We start from the raw sequence: 14,613 nt of genomic DNA on the forward strand, positions 1-14,613 counted from the left end.
GCGCTCTTCCTCTTTCTTACTTTCTGTTTCCCTATTCATATATACCTTATTCGCTACCTCCATTAGTTGGGTGATGGACATACCCGCAAACCCTTCTAACTTCTGTAGCTTGCGCTTAATATCTCCGTAAGCTTGGCTGACAAAGGCGGAGTTCACCATTCGGGAATTATCTGCGTCTTCCGGATTAAAGGGGGTATACAAGCGGTATGCCTCCAATAATCGGTCATAAAAGACACTGGGCGCTTCATCACTTTTCTGAATCACCTCAACTGTCTTCGACATATTAATGGCTTTCTTTCCTCCGGCTTTCATGCCAGCAATTATAGCGTCTCTATAGGCTCTGAGTTGAACCATATCAGCACCATTTACATTCCAATCGGGATCGGTGTTGGGATAATGTGTTGCGGCCCATGCAGATGGATTGGCTTGGTTTAAAGTACGGGCTTTATCCTCTAGTGCTTTAATGGCCGCTTGATTAATTCTTGTCCTTTCCTCATTGTTGAATAAAGTCATTAATAACTGCTGGCAATCAGCCCATGTCGGGTTATGTGTCTGTACTATTGAGGTGAACAGATCAGTCATAGCTTGTGGTTTCTCAGTATACGAGGAATTGTGGGTCTTCCAATTTAAGAGATCGGTTGTCGTGAACGGGACATATACAAAGACTGGGTCAGCATGTGCCATTTGGCCTGCGGCATCGATATAGGCTGACCCGGGATTCAGACGAAGAGGCATCTGATAGTGTTTTAATTGTTGGGCACCGGTCAGTTGTCGGGTCTGTATGGGGCTACGTGGAGGGGCGTCAGTCATAGGTTCCAGTCGGGGAGGAATAGGGTATGGGGATGTGGGAGCTTGGTTTTGGGAAAAGGTTGTAAATAAAACACTTCGAGTCGAGCTAGATGAAGCTTGACCGGAAGTCTGAAGTGGCGCCAAATCAGGATATTCGGATTTAATGGGGGTTGGTTCTGATTCCGGAAGGGGAGATTTAGTACGAGAGGGGGTGGATTCTGTACTGGAGGAGGAAGCGGAAGTGGATGAGGGTAATGAGGGAAGGGTTGCAGGACTTCCTGCATTTGCGTCACTTCCTCTTAACGGAAAGTAAGGGGGCGGCAAAGGGATCTCGGACTCAGGGGGCGTGTCCAAAATGGGCCTAACACCAGTCCTAGTGGACAAACAAGTCCTAGCTACCATGAGGCGACATTGCTCCTCGTGGCATGTCTGGAGCCATTTTGGCGAGTCATTTACGGCCTGTCTCCAACAATCAATATAAGGAAACTGGCCGTAAAGTTCAGGCCTACCTGATACAGCCACGTGTAAGCGCTGTACCAGAGTTGGATCCAAACTGCCACGTGGCGGCCATGCCGCAACCAAAGTAGGCCACTCCCTAGTACACAAAGTGACCAAACGTACAGGAGACATTTTAACCCCAAAATCACATGTCTTGAATCCCTTTTTAAAATTCTTCACCATACAACCTAAGGGATCCGGAATCGTTGACTGCGACGCACCCATACTTATCAATGGAACGTCGTTGACAACGAATACTATGCACGCGTACTATTCAACAGTCACACCCGTTTCCTCTGGCAACAGCACCACGTGGTACAGTTACCAAGTGAAACGTACACAATAACACAATAAACACTCAGGGAATTCCCGTACACACACAGCTGTTACACCAGTCACTAGATAATCAATATTATGCCCTTTGGCGAAACTATACAGTCACCCACGCTATAATTCTCTATATACGAATTACCCGTCTATAACACACCCCAGTAACATCGTCTTTTACAAATAGCGGTTACAGTACGGTTAGCATAGGTCAAAGCACAATTTAAGGTCACAACACAATTATTAGTGGTTATGGTGTTAAACATGCAATGGACGACAATGATTAGTACTTATATACAGTGTCAGTAAATATACAGGGTTATGGTACCGTGCACTATAATACAGCAACACACTATTAACACTCTCGCTAGACGGCTGAGCTCGCGCTATCTAACAAGATATACACTTTACTAAACAATCTTTATCACATTTACAATTCCCAACTAAACTATTGGCCAGTACCTTGATGGACTACCTAAAACTATGTACACCCGTTTTGGTTAGCCACACTGCCCAATCACCACATATAGCGAGCTAGAGGACCGAATTTACACAGGCGCCTCTTAGTCGATTACTATCAAAAATCTAGTGGGTTCCAAATTTACACGCCTTCCCACTTAGCCAAGATAGGTTGAGAGCTAGCGAACCGAATTTACACAGGCGCCGCTTAGTCTCCCGGTCCCTCCGACCTAGCGAACGTAATATACACCCTAGAACGCTAGTCTAGACAAGACACCGGTGTCCGGCTAGGGCTATTTACACAGGACCCCGCCTGACTAACCAAATCAAACGGTCTTACTAAAGAGCGTTCGATTGAGCGGTGCGCCTTCGCTCCTTCCCTCCGACAGAGGGGGCAGATTCCATACACAAATAACCCCTTATGGGCCTACCGCACAATCGGTATACCCCTAGTGGGTCTGCCGTCTAAAACAGCAGTTGTCTTACCTCCTCGTTCCTGAACCTGAGTTCACACTCATCGACGGAGACACCCCAGCACTTCTCACGTAGAGGCCGATGATCTCCTGGACAACAGACCAGTGGCGCCGAGACGAAGGGAGGTCCACGCAGAAGTTCAGGGGTGCAGCCGTAGAGAACGTGGGCAAAGATAGACCGTCTCACGCCTCTGCCTCTCAGCTACCGTTGAACGATGAGCTTCCCGGCCAATGCACCAAATGATACCGGAGAAACTGACGGAAGCGAAGCACAGAGAGATGGACACAGGTTTCTTCAGGAAGGAAGAGATTCTTTATTGGATCACCGATCGGGACTCAGAGGGACTAGCGTCACCAAAATACCACAAGTTCTGAGCCCCGGACAATAGTGCACATAACTCCTCCCATATTAAGCTCCACCCGCACATTCTCTTGACCAATCAATACAAATAAGAATTAACTTCCTGCTTGACCGCATGGCTTGTCCAGCACAATGGAGGAGGGGAATACTACATCCTGTATTCTTGCACATGCTCCGTACACTACTGATCGTATCTTGCCTCGTGCAACCAACTGATCGATACGTCAGCATATGCACGTACACATGCCACGTGGTAATCTCGGCCTACTAAATTTATTTTTACCGAGATTCCACCACACCATGTGTTTTTATTTATACAGATTACTGGTAGTTTGCCATGTGTTTTAGTTATACAGATTACTGGTAGTTTGCCATGTGTTTAGTTATACAGATTACTGGTAGTTTGCCATGTGTTTAGTTATACAGATTACTGGTAGTTTGCCATGTGTTTAGTTATACAGATTATTGGTAGTTTGCCATGTGTTTAGTTATACAGATTACTGGTAGTTTGCCATGTGTTTAGTTATACAGATTACTGGTAGTTTGCCATGTGTTTAGTTATACAGATTACTGGTAGTTTGCCATGTGTTTAGTTATACAGATTACTGGTAGTTTGCCAGGTGTTTAGTTATACAGATTACTGGTAGTTTGCCAGGTGTTTAGTTATACAGATTACTGGTAGTTTGCCAGGTGTTTAGTTATACAGATTACTGGTAGTTTGCCAGGTGTTTAGTTATACAGATTACTGGTAGTTTGCCAGGTGTTTAGTTATACAGATTACTGGTAGTTTGCCAGGTGTTTAGTTATACAGATTACTGGTAGTTTGCCAGGTGTTTAGTTATACAGATTACTGGTAGTTTGCCAGGTGTTTAGTTATACAGATTACTGGTAGTTTGCCATGTGTTTATTTATACAGATTACTGATAGATTTCCATGTGTTTATTTATACAGATTACTGGTAGTTTACCATGTGTTTATTTCTTTGTGCCTGTTTTCTCCTTGGGAGTTTTGTTTTACCCTGTTGGCTTTATTGTTTGTTCTGTTTCCTCTGGCTTATTGGCCGTGGTGGTCGCCGAGAAGCGGTCTTCAGACCGCTCCCCGTGCCGACCGCCGGGACCGCGGAGAAAGACTCCTGCGGTCCCTCGTGTGTTGCCTTTGATTCCCGCCCACCGGCTTCGTCCGCCGAGCGGGAATCCCCGTTTTGTTCTTTACCCTGCCCGCGTCCCCACTCACTCGCTAACACTTGTCAGAGTGGGGACGGAGCAGAGATCTACTCATTTGGCGCGGGAGCCTCAGCTCCCGGTCACCCTCCCCGCGACCGTGTGGTCGGGCAGCGGGAGCGGCTCTCCACTGTGTTTGCCGCACGCGTCACTGCCTTATTAAAGGTACAGTGACTAGCTGGTCCGGTGTGTTTCCCCATCTCCTGGGCGGTTTGGGGGTGCGTATTTTTTGGTGACAGCTTTCTTTTCTGTCCATGTGAGGCAGCTCTGTGAGCCCTTGCATCATAAATTATGCCCCATATATGAGGGTCGCAGATTCAATCCCCCTAACCTCTCCAAGTAACTAAGAATAGACTTTAGTTTTCGATTCTTTGCATGTGTGCTTGCCCTAGAAATCGGCCTTGGAGCCTGCGCAGACGGTGGAATTCTTGGGTTTCGTAGTCGTTGCGCAAGACAGCATTCTCCGCCTGCCTGTGGCGATGATAACGGCCATTCTGAAGGAGATCAGACGTGTTTTCGACAAGACCGAACTCCCCTCCGGAGGTTGGCTCGCGTGGTGGGTCTCCTCTTGGCCTCGATACAGGCGTTCTACCCGGGCCCACTACATTACAGGGCCATGCAGCGGCTGAAGGCGCACTCTCTACGCAAGAGACCCTCTTAGGACCAGATCTCCCTGGCCTCGGACGTGCAGGCCGGATTGAGCTGGTGCCTCCTGCATATATCCGTCTGGAACAGCAAGGCGATATTCGGGATGACCCTGGATCTCGTGTAGGAATCGGATGCGAGTCTTTGGGACTGGGGTGCCTCGTGCCTGTGGTCGGACAATAGATCAGAATCCCGCATCAATTGCCTGGGGTTGATTGCAGGTTCGTTGGCAATTCGGAGCCTGGCGAAGCATCTGTCGGACTGATGCGTGCTCCTACGGATGGACAATGGTTCAGCGGTGCAATACATCAACCACTCGGTTTCGAGCAATAGAGGTGCTATCTCCCAACATGGAGCTCCTGGTGTCGGTGGTGCTTGGAACGGGATACCGATCCCTTTACGGGTCCTGTATCTAGCGTGCTGAATTTCTTGTCTCATCTCTTTGACCTGGGTCGGTCATATCACTCGGTTATCGTGGTTAGATCAGCTATCTCGACGGCACATGTCCCGCTTCGGGTTTTTCCCCATCGGCCAGGATCCCCTAGTCTGCAGGCTCCTGCGTGGAATGAGACTGGTGCGCCCTCCGGCGCCCAAGTATTCTTCCCTCTGGGACGTGCGTTTAGTTTTGGCGTTCTTTCGGAATTGGCCTGATAACCAGGACCTTTCTCTTCGCCAGCTTTCAGCGAAATTTGCCCTCTTGTTGTGTCTGGTCTCGTTCAGACGTGTTTCGGATGTCCGGGCCTTCGATGTCGGCGCTTTCTCGTTTTTCTCCAGAGGGGGTCTCCGTCAAGGTGCTTAGACGTACCAAGTCGGAATCGACGGTTGTATCATGCCCTTACTTCTAGGACTCGCCTAAGCTTCGTGTAGCGAAGGCACTGGCGCGATGGATAAGATGTCTTTTGGCTCTGGCGGGCGTGGATGCGACCTTTGGAGCGCTTTTGGTTAGGGCCGCCACAGCTTCCGGAGCTTTTTTGGCGAGCGCTTCCCTTCAGGACATTCTGCGTTCGGCGGACGGGTCCCGTGTAGAGTTTTTTCGCCTATTTTACTTTAGACCGTCGGAACATGCTTCTTTTGCTTTGCTGTCGGAGCGTTAAAACAGCAAATATGAAGCCTCCTGTCATGCTATAAAATTGTAGATTATACTAGCTTTAGTGTAACTATAATCTTAATTTTATTAATGACAGGAGGCGAATATTTCCCACCCAATTTGATTTCTTCCCCCCCTTGTTTTGGATGGATTGCATTGATTGTATTTCTGTTGATTTGTCTGATTATCTGGGCTAGGTTGGTTAGTCTGGGGTGATGTTGTGGGAAGTGCATGTTATACTGTATTGACGGTCATTAGTATGGATTTCGTGTCTTTATTCTATCAGTACTGGATCGTGGGATTTATGTTTTATCAGTACATTTCGTTCACTAATCAGTGTTTTCGATTCTGTTTATTTCGTTTTAGTTTAATGGTTCGACTTCAGTTCATAGGATCAGCCGTTTGGCGGGATAAAGATCAAGTTCATCCATTATCCAAAGTTTTTCCAGATGACATTCATCGTTATGTTGTGAATTTTTCTTTATTTAGTTATTGTCATTGTTGTGTACGTTACGTTGTCGCAGCGTGAAAGAGGAAATGGTGGCTTAGGAGGAGCCTTATATAGATACCTTATGTTTTTGTCTTTGGTGTTTATCTCTCTGTTAATGTGCTGCTGTGGAGTTCTAGTAAAGAGAGACTTAAGCAAATATTCGCCTCCTGTCATTAATAAAATTAAGATTATAGTTACACTAAAGCTAGTATAATCTACAATTGTAATTTTGGAATCTGAATAAAGATAGTCAAATCCCTGATACACACTGGCACAGAGCAGAATAGGGACTGTTCCCCCTACATAGGGTCACTATGTGCCTTTTTTTTGGTTTGGTTTTTGAAGCCACAGTGCAGCACCAGAGGGCCTAAAAATTAGGCCTGTAAACATGCCTGAAAAATTTGGTATTGTTGCAGCCGCTGATGTAGCAGAGGCCAGAAAAATTGCTGAAAGTGCCCTAAAACATGGCGTCTTGAACCCTAGTTGGTGGCGGATAAGTCACGCAAGTCAACCGGCATTCAGAGCTAAAATACAGCAGCGTGTGGACCATTTTTAGCCCAAGGCAGCTCATCTCATCAGGCCATTTTTAATCGAATGTATCGCCCAGTGTCAGTCGCTTCGGGATCCATCCCTCATTCATCTTAATAAAGGTGAGGTAATCGAGACTTTTTTGACCTAGGCGACTTCTCTTCTCATTGACAATACCTCCTGCTGCACTGACGGTCCTTTCTGACAGGACACTTGAAGCGGGGCAGGCCAGAAGTTCTATCGCAAATTGGGATAGCTCAGGCCACAGGTCAAGCCTGCACACCCAGTAGTCAAGGGGTTCATCGCTCCTCAGAGTGTCGATATCTGCAGTTAAGGCGAGGTAGTCTGCTACCTGTCGGTCGAGTTGTTCTCTGAGGGTGGAGGCTGTGGTGATGCATAGGACTTGAAAAGGTCCGCATGTCCTCCATCAACAACACGTCTTTAAAGCGTCCTGTCCTTGCCGGCGTGGTCGTGGGAGGAGGAGGATGACTTCCACCTCTACCCCTGTTAGATTCCCGTTGTGCTGTGACCTCACCCTTATACGCTGTGTAAAGCATACTTTTTAATTTATTTTGCAAATGCTGCATCCTTTCCGACTTGTTGTAATTCGGTAACATTTCCGCCACTTTCTGCTTATACCGGGGGTCTAGTAGCTTGGACACCCAGTACAGGTCGTTCTCCTTCAGCCTTTTTATACGAGGGTCCCTCAACAGGCACGACAGCATGAAAGACCCCATTTGCACAAGGTTGGATGCCGAGCTACTCATTTCCCGTTCCTCCTCCTCACTGATGTCAATGAAGGTATGTTCTTCCCCCCAGCCACGTACAACACCACGGGTACCAGATAGGTGACAACGAGCACCCTGGGATGCCTGTTGTGGTTGGTCTTCCTCCTCCTCCTCAAAGCCACATTCCTCCTCTGACTCCTCTTCCTCACAATCCTCTTCCAGCGTTGCCGCAGGTCCAGCAAGCGATGCTGATAAGGCTGTTTCTGGTGGTGATGGTGACCACAACTCTTCCTCTTCACGCTCATCTACGGCCTGATCCAGCACTCTTCGCTGGGCACGCTCCAGGAAGAAAACAAATGGTATGATGTCGCTAATGGTGCCTTCGGTGCGACTGACTAGGTTTGTCACCTCCTCAAAAGGACGCATGAGCCTACAGGCATTGCGCATGAGCGTCCAGTAACGTGGCAAAAAAATTCCCAGCTCCCCAGAGGCTGTCCTAGCACCCCGGTCATACAAATATTTATTAACAGCTTTTTCTTGTTGGAGCAGGTGGTCGAACATTAGTAGTGTTGAATTCCAACATGTCGGGCTGTCGCAAATCAATCAAATCAATCATGTGGTTTCGCCGCTGGATATCGGCAAAGTGAGCCATGGCCGTGTAGGAACGCCTGACATGGCCACACACCTTCCTGACCTGCTTCAGGACATCCTGTAAGCCTGTGTACTTATGCACAAAGCGTTGTACGATCAGATTACACACATGTGCCATGCACGGCACATGTGTCAACTTGCCCAACTTCAATGCCGCTAACAAATTTTTTCCGTTGTCACAAACCACTTTGCCGATATCCAGTTGCTGCGGAGTCAGCCACTTTTCCACCTGTGCGTTCAGGGCGGACAGGAGTGCTTGTCCGGTGTGACTCTCTGCTTTCAAGCAAGTCAAACCCAAGACGGCGTGACACTGCCGTATCCGGGATATGGAATAGTACCTGGGGAGCTAGGGGGGAGGTGCCGTTGATGTGGAGCAAGACGCAGCAGCAGAAGAGGACTCAGCCAAGGAGGTTATGGAAGAGGATGGAGTAGGAGGAGTAGAGGAGGTGGCAGCAGGACTGCCTGCAAGTCGTGGCGGTGTCACCAACTCCTCTGCAGAGCCATGCATTCCATGCTTGGCAGCAGTCAGCAGGTTTACCCAATGCACAGTGTAGGTGATATAACTTCCCTGACCATGCTTTGCAGACCAGGTATCAGTGGTCAGATGGACCCTTGCCCCAACACTGTGTGCCAGACATGCCATTACTTCCTATTGCACAATCGAGTACAGATTGGGGATTGCCTTTTGTGAAAAGAAATTTTGGCCGGGTACCTTCCACTGCGGTGTCCCAATAGCTACAAATTTTTTGAACGCCTCAGACTCCACCAGCTTGTATGGTAAAAGCTGGCGGGCTAATAGTTCGGACAAGCCAGCTGTCAAACGCTGGGCAAAGGGGTGACTTTCTGACATTGGCTTCTTACGCTCAAACATGTCCTTGACAGACACATGACTGTGGGCAGATGAGCGGGAACTGCTCAAGGCGGGAGACGGAGTGGCGGATGGTTGAGAGGGGGCAAGGAGGACAGCAGTGGCTGAAGATGCTGGACCAGGAGGAGGATGGCGGCTTAGAGTTTGCGTGCTGCTTGTACTCATGTGTTGATCCTATAGGCATTTGTGATGTGAGATCATGTGCCTACGCAAAGCAGTTGTACCTAGGTGGGTGTTGGACTTCCCATGACTCAGTTTCTATTGGCACAGGTTGCAAATGGCATCGCTGTTGTCAGAGGCAGACGCACAAATAAAATTCCACACTGCCGAGCTCTGCAATGACGGCATTCTGGTGGTGGACACAGCATGCATTGATTGGCGTGCTGTCGGGCTGACCTCGGGTGCCGATGCATGCTGTCTGACTGTGCCACTAGCTCCTTGCGACGACCTCCCCCTGCTTTCAACTCGTCTCCTCCTCCTCCTCTCTGTCTCCCCATCTGAACTTTCGCCCTGTTCTTCTTCTTGCCCAGCGGGCACCCACGTGACATCCATGGACGCATCGTCATCATCAATCGCTTCACTTGTATCTGACAACTCAGCAAAGGAAGCAGCAGCTGGTACAACATCATCATCATCATCACACCATACGTCCATGTGTGTAATGCTGCCTGCCTGAGACATATCCCTGTTATCTACATCCTCTGGCAATAATGTTTGCGCATCACTCATTTCTTCAAACGGATGTGTGAATAACTCCTCTGACATGCCAAGTAAAGCGGCTGTGGTGCTAGTTCGGGGTACGTGGCCTCTGAAAACTGGGCATTATTCTAGGGCCAAAGGGAATCACAGCACCATGACCACGATGGCCCCTGCGGGGTGGCTTGCCTCTGCCTGTCATTTTTTGGGGGATTAGTGGTACTATGCGTGCAAGCTACTGTGAGACCAGATATGAGTGGCAATGTGCAATGGCAGAGGTCTGCAGAGTACACGCTGTAGGCCTGACACACCCGCTTGAAGACAACTAACTGCTATTCAATCTATACCAGTGAAAACAATTTTTTGTTTTTAAATGCATGCTATTGTGACACCAGAAATAAGTGGAAATGTGCACTGGCAGAGGTTGGCAGAGTACACGCTGTAGGCCTGACACCCGCTTGAAGACAACTAACTGCTATTCAATCTATAACAGTGAAGAAAGTTTTTTGGTTTTAAATGCACGCTATTGTGACACCAGATATGAGTGGCAATGTGCACTGGCAGAGGTCTGCAGAGCACACGCTGAAGGCCTGAAACACCCGCTTTAAGGACACTGACTGCTATTAGCTTACACTGGAAAACTGTTTTTCTTTGTAAAAGCACGCTACAGAGACACCAGATATGAGTGGCAACTGTCAAAGAACACTGGCAGGGGTCTGCAGGGCACACGCTGAAGGCCTGAAACACCCACTTTAAGGACACTGACTGCTATTAGCTTACACTGGAAAACTTTTTTTCTTTGTAAAAGCACGCTATAGAGACACCAGATATGATTGGCAGCTGTCAAAGTACACTGGCAGGGGTCTGCAGGGAACACGCTGAAGGAAGGCCAGACACACCCGCTTTAAGGACACTGACTGCTGTTAGCTTACACTGGAAAACTTTTTTTCTTTGTAAAAGCACGCTATAGAGACACCAGATATGAGTGGCAACTGTCAAAGTACACTGGCAGGGTTCTGCAGGGCACACGCTGAAGGAAGGCCTGACACACCCGCTTTAAGGACACTGACTGCTATTAGCTTACACTGGAAAACTTTTTTTCTTTGTAAAAGCATGCTATAGAGACACCAGATATGAGTGGCAACTGTCAAAGTACACTGGCAGGGGTCTGCAGGGCACACGCTGAAGGCCTGAAACACCCGCTTTAAGGACACTGACTGCTATGAGCTTATACTGGAAAACTTTTTTGCTTTGTAAAAGCACGCTACAGAGACACCAGATATGAGTGGCAACTGTCAAAGTACACTGGCAGGGGTCTGCAGGGCACACGCTGAAGGAAGGCCTGAAACACCCGCTTTAAGGACACTGACTGCTATTAGCTTACACAGGAAAACTATTTTTCTTTGTAAATGGACGCTTTAGAGACACCAGATATGAGTGGTGGCACTGACTGTGCAAATGGGCACTGGCAGGGTTCTGCAGGGCACACGCTGAAGGAAGGCCTGACACACCCGCTTTAAGGACACTGACTGCTATTAGCTTACACTGGAAAACATTTTCTTTGTAAAAGCATGCTATAGAGACACCAGATATGAGTGGCAACTGTCAAAGTACACTGGCAGGGGTCTGCAGGGCACACGCTGAAGGCCTGAAACACCTGCTTTAAGGACACTGACTGCTATTAGCTTACACTGGAAAACTTTTTTGCTTTGTAAAAACACGCTACAGAGACACCAGTTATGAATGGCAACTGTCAAAGTACACTGGCAGGGTTCTGCAGGGCACACGCTGAAGGAAGGCCTGACACACCCGCTTTAAGGACACTGACTGCTATTAGCTTTCACAGGAAAACTAATTTTCTTTGTAAAAGCACGCTATAGAGACACCAGATATGAGTGGTGGCACTGACTGTGCAAATGGGCACTGGCAGGGTTCTGCAGGGCACACGCTGAAGGAAGGCCTGACACACCCGCTTTAAGGACACTGACTGCTATTAGCTTACAATAGAAAACAGTTTTTTCTTTGTAAAAGCACGCTATAGAGACACCAGATATGAGTGGCAACTGTCAAAGTACACTGGCAGGGGTCTGCAGGGCACACGGTGAAGGAAGGCCTGAAACACCCGCTTTAAGGACACTGACTGCTATTAGCTTACACTGGAAAACTTTTTTTCTTTGTAAAAGCACGCTATAGAGACACAAGATATGAGTGGCAACTGTCAAAGTACACTGGCAGGGTTCTGCAGGGCACACGCTGAAGGAAGGCCTGACACACCCTCTTTAAGGACACTGACTGCTATTAGCTTACACTGGAAAACTTTTTTTCTTTGTAAAAGCACGCTATAGAGACACCAGATATGAGTGGCAACTGTCAAAGTACACTGGCAGGGGTCTGCCGGGCACACGCTGAAGGCCTGAAACACCCGCTTTAAGGACACTGACTGCTATTAGCTTACACTGGAAAACGTTTTTGCTTTGTAAAAGCATGCTACAGAGACACCAGATATGAGTGGCAACTGTCAAAGTACACTGGCAGGGGTCTGCAGGGCACACGCTGAAGGCCTGAAACACCCGCTTTAAGGACACTGACTGCTATTAGCTTACACTGGAAAACTTTTTTCTTTGTAAAAGCACGCTATAGAGACACCAGATATGAGGGGCAACTGTCAAAGTACACTGGCAGGGTTCTGCAGAGCACACGCTGAAGGAAGGCCTGACACACCCGCTTTAAGGACACTGACTGCTATTAGCTTACACAGGAAAACTATTTTTCTTTGTAAAAGGATGCTATAGAGACACTAGATATGAGTGGTGGCACTGACTGTGCAAATGGGCACTGGCAGGGTTCTGCAGGGCACACGCCGAAGGAAGGCCTGACACACCCGCTTTAAGGACACTGACTGCTATTAGCTTACACTGGAAAACTTTTTTTCTTTGTAAAAGCACGCTATAGAGACACCAGATATGAGTGGACACTGTCAAAGTACACTGGCAGAGGTCTGCAGGGCACACGCTGAAGGAAGGCCTGAAACACCCGCTTTAAGGACACTGACTGCTATTAGCTTACACTGGAAAACTTTTTTTCTTTGTAAAAGCATGCTATAGAGACACCAGATATGAGTGGCAACTGTCAAAGTACACTGGCAGGGGTCTGCCGGGCACACGCTGAAGGCCTGAAACACCTGCTTTAAGGACACTGACTGCTATTAGCTTACACTGGAAAACTTTTTTGCTTTGTAAAAACACGCTACAGAGACACCAGATATGAGTGGCAACTGTCAAAGTACACTGGCAGGGGTCTGCAGGGCACACGCTGAAGGCCTGAAACACCCGCTTTAAGGACACTGACTGCTATTAGCTTACACTAGAAAACTTTTTTTTCTTTGTAAAAGCACGCTATAGAGACACCAGATATGAGTGGCAACTGTCAAAGTACACTGGCAGGGTTCTGCAGGGCACACGCTGAAGGAAGGCCTGACACACCCGATTTAAGGACACTGACTGCTATTAGCTCACACTGGAAAACTTTTTTCTTTGTAAAAGCACGCTATAGAGACACCAGATATGAGTGGCAACTGTCAAAGTACACTGGCAGGGTTCTGCAGGGCACACGCTGAAGGAAGGCCTGACACACCCGATTTAAGGACACTGACTGCTATTAGCTCACACTGGAAAACTTTTTTCTTTGTAAAAGCACGCTATAGAGACACCAGATATGAGTGGCAACTGTCAAAGTACACTGGCAGGGTTCTGCAGGGCACACGCTGAAGGAAGGCCTGACACACCCGCTTTAAGGACACTGACTGCTATTATCTGACACTGGAAAACTTTTATTCTTTGTAAAAGCACACTATAGAGACACCAGATATGAGTGGCAACTGTCAAAGTACACTGGCAGGTATCTGCAGGGCACACGCTGAAGGCCTGAAACACCCGCTTTAAGGACCCTGACTGCTATTAGCTTACACTGGAAAACTTTTTTGCTTTGTAAAAGCACGCTACAGAGACACCAGATATGAGTGGCAACTGTCAAAGTACACTGGCAGGGGTCTGCAGGGCACACGCTGAAGGCCTGAAACACCCGATTTAAGGACACTGACTGCTATTAGCTTACACTGGAAAACTTTTTTTCTTTGTAAAAGCACGCTATAGAGACACCAGATATGAGGGGCAACTGTCAAAGTACACTGGCAGGGTTCTGCAGAGCACACGCTGAAGGAAGGCCTGACACACCCGCTTTAAGGACACTGACTGCTATTAGCTTACACTGGAAAACTTTTTTTCTTTGTAAAAGCATGCTATAGAGACACCAGATATGAGTGGCAACTGTCAAAGTACACTGGCAGGGTTCTGCAGGGCACACGCTGAAGGAAGGCCTGACACACCCGCTTTAAGGACACTGACTGCTATTAGCTTACACTGGAAAACTTTTTTGCTTTGTAAAAGCACGCTACAGAGACACCAGATATGAGTGGCAACTGTCAAAGTACACTGGCAGGTATCTGCAGGGCACACGCTGAAGGCCTGAAACACCCGCTTTAAGGACACTGACTGCTATTAGCTTACACTGGAAAACGTTTTTGCTTTGTAAAAGCACGCTACAGAGACACCAGATATGAGTGGCAACTGTCAAAGTACACTGGCAGGGGTCTGCAGGGCACACGCTGAAGGCCTGAAACACCCGCTTTAAGGACACTGACTGCTATTAGCTTACACTGGAAAACTTTTTTCTTTGTAAAAGCACGCTATAGAGACACCAGATATGAGGGGCAACTGTCAAAGTACACTGGCAGG

This window comes from Pelobates fuscus, chromosome 12, assembly GCF_036172605.1.
Source record: "Pelobates fuscus isolate aPelFus1 chromosome 12, aPelFus1.pri, whole genome shotgun sequence".
Lineage (NCBI taxonomy): Eukaryota > Metazoa > Chordata > Amphibia > Anura > Pelobatidae > Pelobates > Pelobates fuscus.